The sequence below is a fragment of the Galeopterus variegatus genome, unplaced genomic scaffold (genome assembly GCF_000696425.1).
Source record: "Galeopterus variegatus unplaced genomic scaffold, G_variegatus-3.0.2 Scaffold9206, whole genome shotgun sequence".
Classification (NCBI taxonomy): domain Eukaryota; kingdom Metazoa; phylum Chordata; class Mammalia; order Dermoptera; family Cynocephalidae; genus Galeopterus; species Galeopterus variegatus.
This window is the reverse complement of record NW_007735317.1, coordinates 1-6,980: the sequence shown is the minus strand read 5'-3', so window position 1 is coordinate 6,980 and position 6,980 is coordinate 1. Positions and strand designations below refer to the sequence as shown.

General features: G+C 33.9%; 1 protein-coding gene across 1 annotated transcript in view; it reads right to left on the bottom strand.

The window, feature by feature from the left end:
* MPP6 (membrane protein, palmitoylated 6 (MAGUK p55 subfamily member 6)) overlaps positions 1 to 2,391 on the bottom strand; it is a 54,077-nt gene extending 51,686 nt beyond the window's left edge. The window contains exon 1 of the mRNA XM_008593469.1: positions 2,237 to 2,391. The gene's annotated coding sequence lies outside the window, so the exon portion shown is untranslated. The remainder of the gene's footprint in view (positions 1 to 2,236) is intronic.
* Between the last annotated feature and the right edge of the window lie 4,589 nt (positions 2,392 to 6,980).

Here is a 6,980-nt window from a genome sequence, read left to right as displayed (position 1 = left end):
AAAGAAATAGCAGAATAGGCAGTAAGTACAGCAGTGATCTGGGTATACAAAGATGATGTCTTTAATTTTTGTTTTTGCTTGTTGGTATTTTCTAATTTTATATATTTATTAAACCTTATGTAATTTATACTCATGTATCTATATTTATTAAATTTTATATATTTATTAAAAATATATAGCACGCCTGAAAGCTCCACCCAGATGTTTCTGAGGTATCACAAATGTAACATGGCCAGTTACCTTAACATAAGTATGTCTGGAACAGTCTATCCTAGAGTTTTCCTGATCTTAGTGAATGGTCCATCAATTGTTTACATCAGAAATCATGTCTCTATCAACTTCTCACATCTTTCTTCTGCAACTGTCATATGTAACCAGTCACCAAGTCTTGCTGATTTTCTGCTTAAAAGCTGAAAATCTTATGTCTCACTATCTATACTGCCATCACAATTTCTTGCCTTAGTATTTCACCATCTCACTCCACAAATCAGACCTTTCCCGAGTTAATACTCACCCAACCCATCCCCTACTCCCCACCCAAGGTTTCCCATTGTCCTAAAGATAAAGTACAAATACCTTAGCATGACTTATAAGGACTCAGTCAACTGGTTCCTACATAAAGGGTGTCTCTGATGTGTATATTTTTTGGTAGGTAGCACACTGATTAACGTAGGAACCATCTCACTATAAATCTTTATATTTTGTAGTAACATTGTTGGGGAGTCACAAAGTCTGGCTGAGAAAGAGTAAAGGGGTATTGCCATTTGATTTTCAGTGCTAAGATTTCCAGCGGAAAGCAGGTGACACTTTATTCTTCTATCCTAGCACCATCCTTTCTCCATTACAATGCAATGTCTCTGTCATAAGTTGAGTTGCCATATATGGCTGGATGTATTTCTGGGGTCTCTATTCTCTTCAATTAGTATATTTTTCTAACACTGCCCCAATATCACATTTTCTTAATTATTACAGGCTTATAAGAAAATTTTCCCACAGCTCTATTTACACTAGCCAAGAGCTGGAACCAACCTAAATGTCCATTGACAGATGACTGGTTAAGGAAAATGTGGTATATGTATACAATGGACTACTACTCTGCCATAAAAAATAATGAAATTCTGCCATTTGCAGCAACATGGATGAACTTATAGAAAATTACTTTAAGTTAAATAAGCCAGGTACAAAAAGAGAAATACCACATGTCCTCACTCGTAAGTGGGAGCTAAAAAAATAAATAAAAAAAGAAAGAAAGATAATCAATCACAATAATTCATTAAACTTTCAAATGGAGAGAATGGAACTGAGACCACCAGAGGTGGGAAAGGGGGAGGGGAGGAACAGTTAGCAAGAAATTGGTAAAGGGCCACAAAATATGATTATACTGTGTAATGCTGAATATACTAATTATTCTGATTTGAGCATGATATATTGCATACGGGTATTGATATTCTGCTCTGTATTCCACAAACATGTACAACAAATTATGTTTCAATAAAAAAGGAAAAAACATTATTTCCCTTTCTCTTCCAAAATGATTCTTCTTTTTTAAACTGATTAACTCTTCACTGGTTATTTTTGTATCTGTGGAGAGTATGTTATGTAATAATAGCTTCTATCCCTACACAGCTCTTTTGTTCTATGGTCACTGACTGTCCCCGTCTTAAGAAGTAATCCTAAAAATATATATTACTGAATCCAAGGACTGGGAAATAGTGATAGTAAGGAAAAAAAAAATCCATTATCACAGTAAGGAAAATGTCTCTAGCATGTGTTCTGACGATGAATCAGGGTTGTTGCTTTCTTCAACTGCCTAAAAATATATATTACTGAATCCAAGGACTGGGAAATAGTGATAGTAAGGAAAAAAAAAAAATCCATTATCACAGTAAGGAAAATGTCTCTAGCATGTGTTCTGACGATGAATCAGGGTTGTTGCTTTCTTCAACTCACAAAGGAAAATTCATTGTGATGAATATCTGTGACAGACACTGTACATTTATGTAGTGTGTACCATTTACATATGTCTGATTATATATCCTCAGCCTATCAGGATATTAAAATACTTAAACTGAAATTGACATACTTATAAAACATGGCCCTAAATAATCTTCAGAAAAAACATTACCTTAAACTGGAACTTAGAACTTATTCTACTTAAGTAGAACTTATTCTACTAAAGAATACCTTGGGAATACAGGGAGGGGACTTGGGGAGACAAGTAATAGGGAGAGTTTACCTGGAAGTGAGGCTCTTTGAGTATACCAACCAGTTCTGCCACATTTTCATCCACATTTATTAGAGGAGTGATATCTTCAAGAATTTCATTGACTAATTCCAAGTTATTGTCACTGACCGCTTCTAGTTTTGAATCTTCTAGTCTCTCATGAGCCTGAAAAGACAGAAGTGTATTAAAGTAATAACACTACTTGTTTTGCTTCAGACCATGGTTCATTTCTTGATTTATTTTTCATAAAGTTTTAAAAAATATTACTTGGAGGTTTGATTCATTGAAGCCAAATTTAATATTTTAATCAGAGGCAATACATAGATTTTATAGTAAATGTATCATCCAATATAATAAATCTTGGCTTCTATTACTATCTTTTTTTTTTTTTTAAAGATGACCAGTAAGGGGATCTTAACCCTTGACTTGGTGTTGGTATCTTTTTTTTTTTTTTAAAGATGACCGGTAAGGGGATCTTAACCCTTGACTTGGTGTTGGTCAGCACCACGCTCAGCCAGTAAGCAAACTGGCCATCCCTATATAGGATCTGAACCCGTGGCCTTGGTGTTATCAGCACCACACTCTCCCGAGTGAGCCACGGGCCGGCCCTTCTATTACTATCTTAAAAGTCATGGAAAACTAATTTTTATAACTAAACCATGAAAAAACTGAACAGGCCAGATAACTATTTAAAAAGCATATTATATTCCCTACACTGACAGAATTTCCTAATAACTTTCTAGCAGAGGCTCAAAGTCTAGATGCTATTATCTACGTTTTATTAAAATAAATGATTAAGCAAAATAAAAACAAAGAATAGGAACATAATCATTACATGTTAACCTTTAAAAAAAATGATAAAAATCGTTTTGGAGACCTGAGAACCCTAAAGTTACTATTTTCCAATTTTGAAAATTGTCAAAAAAATCAGTTTAGGGCTGCCAGGTTAGCTCGGTTTTTTAGAGCAATGTTATAAAACCAAGGTCAAGGATTCAGATCCCTGAACTGGCCAGCCACTACCCCTCCAAAAAGAAAAATCAATTTAGAGCAGGTGGCCCTTGACTGGACTTTGAAAGACCACCTGCTTTAATTAGGGGAATGATCCCCTCCTGTCATGTCTTTAATTTTTTAAAATTTTTATTTATTTTTATTTTTTGCGGCTGGCTGGTATGGGGTTCCGAACCCTTGACCCTGGTGTTATAAAATCATGCTCTAACCAATTTTTTCTTTTTAAACCTCACTCTCTTTTCCACAGAAAATGAACCATGAATCACACTGTCACAGAAAATAAGTAATCCTAATTATCCCTTAATAGTAGGAGTAAAGCAGAGATTTAAATTCAAACAGAATGAACACTAAGCAGGTTCCATCTTTTAAATGTTCTTTACTTTTCTCATAAATGGTTGCTGTCTCATTTTTGAAGACAGAAACAGCATAATTATTAGCATTTATGAGTTAAATCACATAACTACAAATCTTACACCTATATTTTAAGATTCATTTAAGTGCTGAAGAAAAATCCAAATTTCAAGTGGTAACAGTGTCAACTAAACTTTATCAGATACCAATAATACTTTTACGTGTTATTTCTACCTTATACAGTGGATCCTTTGGAGTCTAAATAAATCATTCTAATTTTAAAAAGACAAGTCTTTTTTATTTAAATGTATTTTTTCTAGGTGATTCATGAGAGTGAATTAAGTTCTTAAGTGAAGAGAGGGTTATATATTAAGCAACAGTTTTAAGAAAGACCTCAAAAGAAGAGATTTTAAGAATCATATGAAATAGACTGATGAAGAAAAACTGTTATTAAACAAAAAGAAAAATGTCAAAAGGCCAAATGTAATTTAAACAGTTCTGAAGTATAATACAAGCCAGATAAGGATGAGATGATGAGTATATTCAAACATATATCATGAAATGATCATCACCACTGGAAAAAACTAAAATAATCTACACAGTTATCTAAATATTACAAAACAAGCTAGAATTGTCAATTGTTTTAATATAAATATTTGCTGGTAAAAAAAACCAAACCTAATATAGCATCTTTAACTTTGCAATTGTCTAACACTCTTACGGCAGTATAAGAAGAAATCTTTTTTAAAAAAGGAAGAAAAGAACCTTAACATTTATTGAGGGCTTTTGTGTGTGTGTCAGGTACTACATTCTAAGTAGTGTGTGTGTGTATGTGTGCACACGCGCACGTGTGTGCATGTATTCAGCAAAGGCAGGTATGTTATTATTATGCTCACTTTCCAGACAAAGACACTGATGAAAAAAGAGGTGAAGTGATTTGCTTAAGCTCATGCTATTGGTAAATGGCAGTCAGATAGTCTAACACCAAGGCTTGAGTTCTTACTTACTAAAGCCTACTTGACTTTATCACTATACAGAGACCACTCTAACATCATCTTGCAGTTAATTATTCAATCCAATATATGATGCATTATTTCATTCACTTAAATGTATGACATATGCTCTCCCTGACTGCTAGTTTAGTTGTTGCTTGATAGCATGGCTCTTCCAGTCTATATGTGTTAATTGTTTCACCAAACCTACTCTCATAGTTATTTTATACTCCAGTGGTTCAGAATACCACCCTGTTGCTCCAACTTTCATTCCTTTGTTCTAAGTAAGAGCTGTAAAGACCATCTGCATTTCTAGGAAACAGGTAATGACTGGCTTATTGCTTTCAGGTACTACATCAACATATTTTCCATAATATCCTGTTACATGATTAGCACATGGTAGCAGTACTTTTTTTTATTTATTGAAACATAACTGATTGTACATATCTGTGGGATACAGTGTTGAATATCAATACCTGTGTGCAGTAGGATGAATGTAAAGGGCGATAATCAGGATAACAAGTGAGTAGATATAAAGGTAATCAGGATAAAATAGAGCTTCAATTAGACAGACAAATTGAAGGCTATCACCAAATATTCCTTGCTACTATTACCACTTTTTAAATCTGAGGATAGAATGCCCAGTTGAGTTTGGCCCTGATTTTTACCTGTACTTGATTTGTTTTTTAAAAAAACTTCCTGTACTCTGCTCCTTGCTCTGTTGCCTGCATCAGCTGAGAATTCATTTTTCCACTGTAAGCCTGTGTGTAGAGTGCAAGGAGTAGTCTGAAGAGTCTATATGAAGAAGTGGCAGTTTTAGAAAGGCACTGCATCTGGAAGGGAAATAGCTAAGTAGAAGCACAGAGGCACCCTTTGGAGATGTGGTTGTGAAGAGTTATATAGTGGTGATAGGAACTCTAGGATTAGCTTGTAATTTGGAGTTTTTCCTCTATGTAAATGTATTTTGAAGTCCATAGTATTCTCTGACACATAGTAATGTTGAAGGCATAGGTTGTGTATGGCTATATTGGCCCTTTTAAAAAAAAAAATTTTTTTATTTCATCATTACTCAATGTAAACATTTTTTGTGGCCCTTTACTAATTTCTCCCTAACCCCTCCCTCCCCCTTTCCCACCTCTGATGGCCTCAGTTCTGTTCTCTCCTTTTGAAAGTTCAAGGAATCACTGTGATTGTTGTATCTTTCTTTCTTTCTTTATTTTTTTAGCTCCCACTTATGAGTACATGTGGTATTTCTCTTTTTGTGCCTGGCTTATTTTACTTAACGTAATTCTCTCTAAGTTCATCCATGTTGTTGCAAATGGCAGAATTTCATTCTAGTAGCAGTACTTCAGACATTGGGAGACTTTGGTTTAATTCAGGGCTTCAGGACAAGTAAAGGAACAGAAATTATCACTGACTTGAAAATACTAATATCCCTCTCTTCCTTTTTATGTGCACCTACCTATTGCTCCCGAATTGGGCAAGGACAAGTGGGAATGTGAAAAGACTAATGGCAACACAGAAAAATTAAGTCAAGTGGGAGGGCAGGACCATGTTATAAAAAAAACTCAAACATACCTGAAGATTTTTTCATATCAACCTCAGAGACTGGTTCTATGGGAAGAAAGAATCTCACTAAAAAATACAGAAATTCTCAGGGAGTTTTTCAGTGAAATGGTAACCATAATTATATTAACATGGAAAACCAATATCTGAACTACATTTGGGTCCAATCAAGATCATTTTACTTTTTCCACGAAAGCAAATGCAGGTCCATATTTATTAATATGTAGGTTTTAAAATTATTTATTTTAATTGAAATGTATTAATTGTATATATTAACGGGATACAGAGTTATACTTTAATACATGTATATAATGTGTTGTGATCAAATCAGTGTAGTGAGCAAATTCATCACTGCAAAAATTTATCATTTCTTTGTGATGAGAACATTTACGCTCTTCTAGCCATTTAAAAATACAATAAATTATTGTTAATTATAGATGCCTAGCACTAGTGTACACCACTAGAACTTATTTTTCCCATCTAGCTGTAATTTTGTGTCCATTAACCAACCTCTCACTATCCCCCGCCTCTTCCTAGCCTCTAGTTACTACATTCTACTCTCTTATTAATATGTAAGTTTTTAAGGTCTGAGATATTGTGAATAAACTTGGGAGCTCTAATTCACTTTGAAGTCAGAATTTATTTAGTAGCTTTCATGAGGCAAGTATCAACTAGAATTTAACTAATCAAATTAAAAAAGGCAAAGGAAACATTTAAAACTAACCAGAGGGGCAGATGAGCTGTATGCTGTTTGAATAAATGGGTCTTGTTTCCTTTAAAAAAAAAAGCATTATTAGAAAACTAACATAACTCAATAAAAATATATTACACTTCTAGAA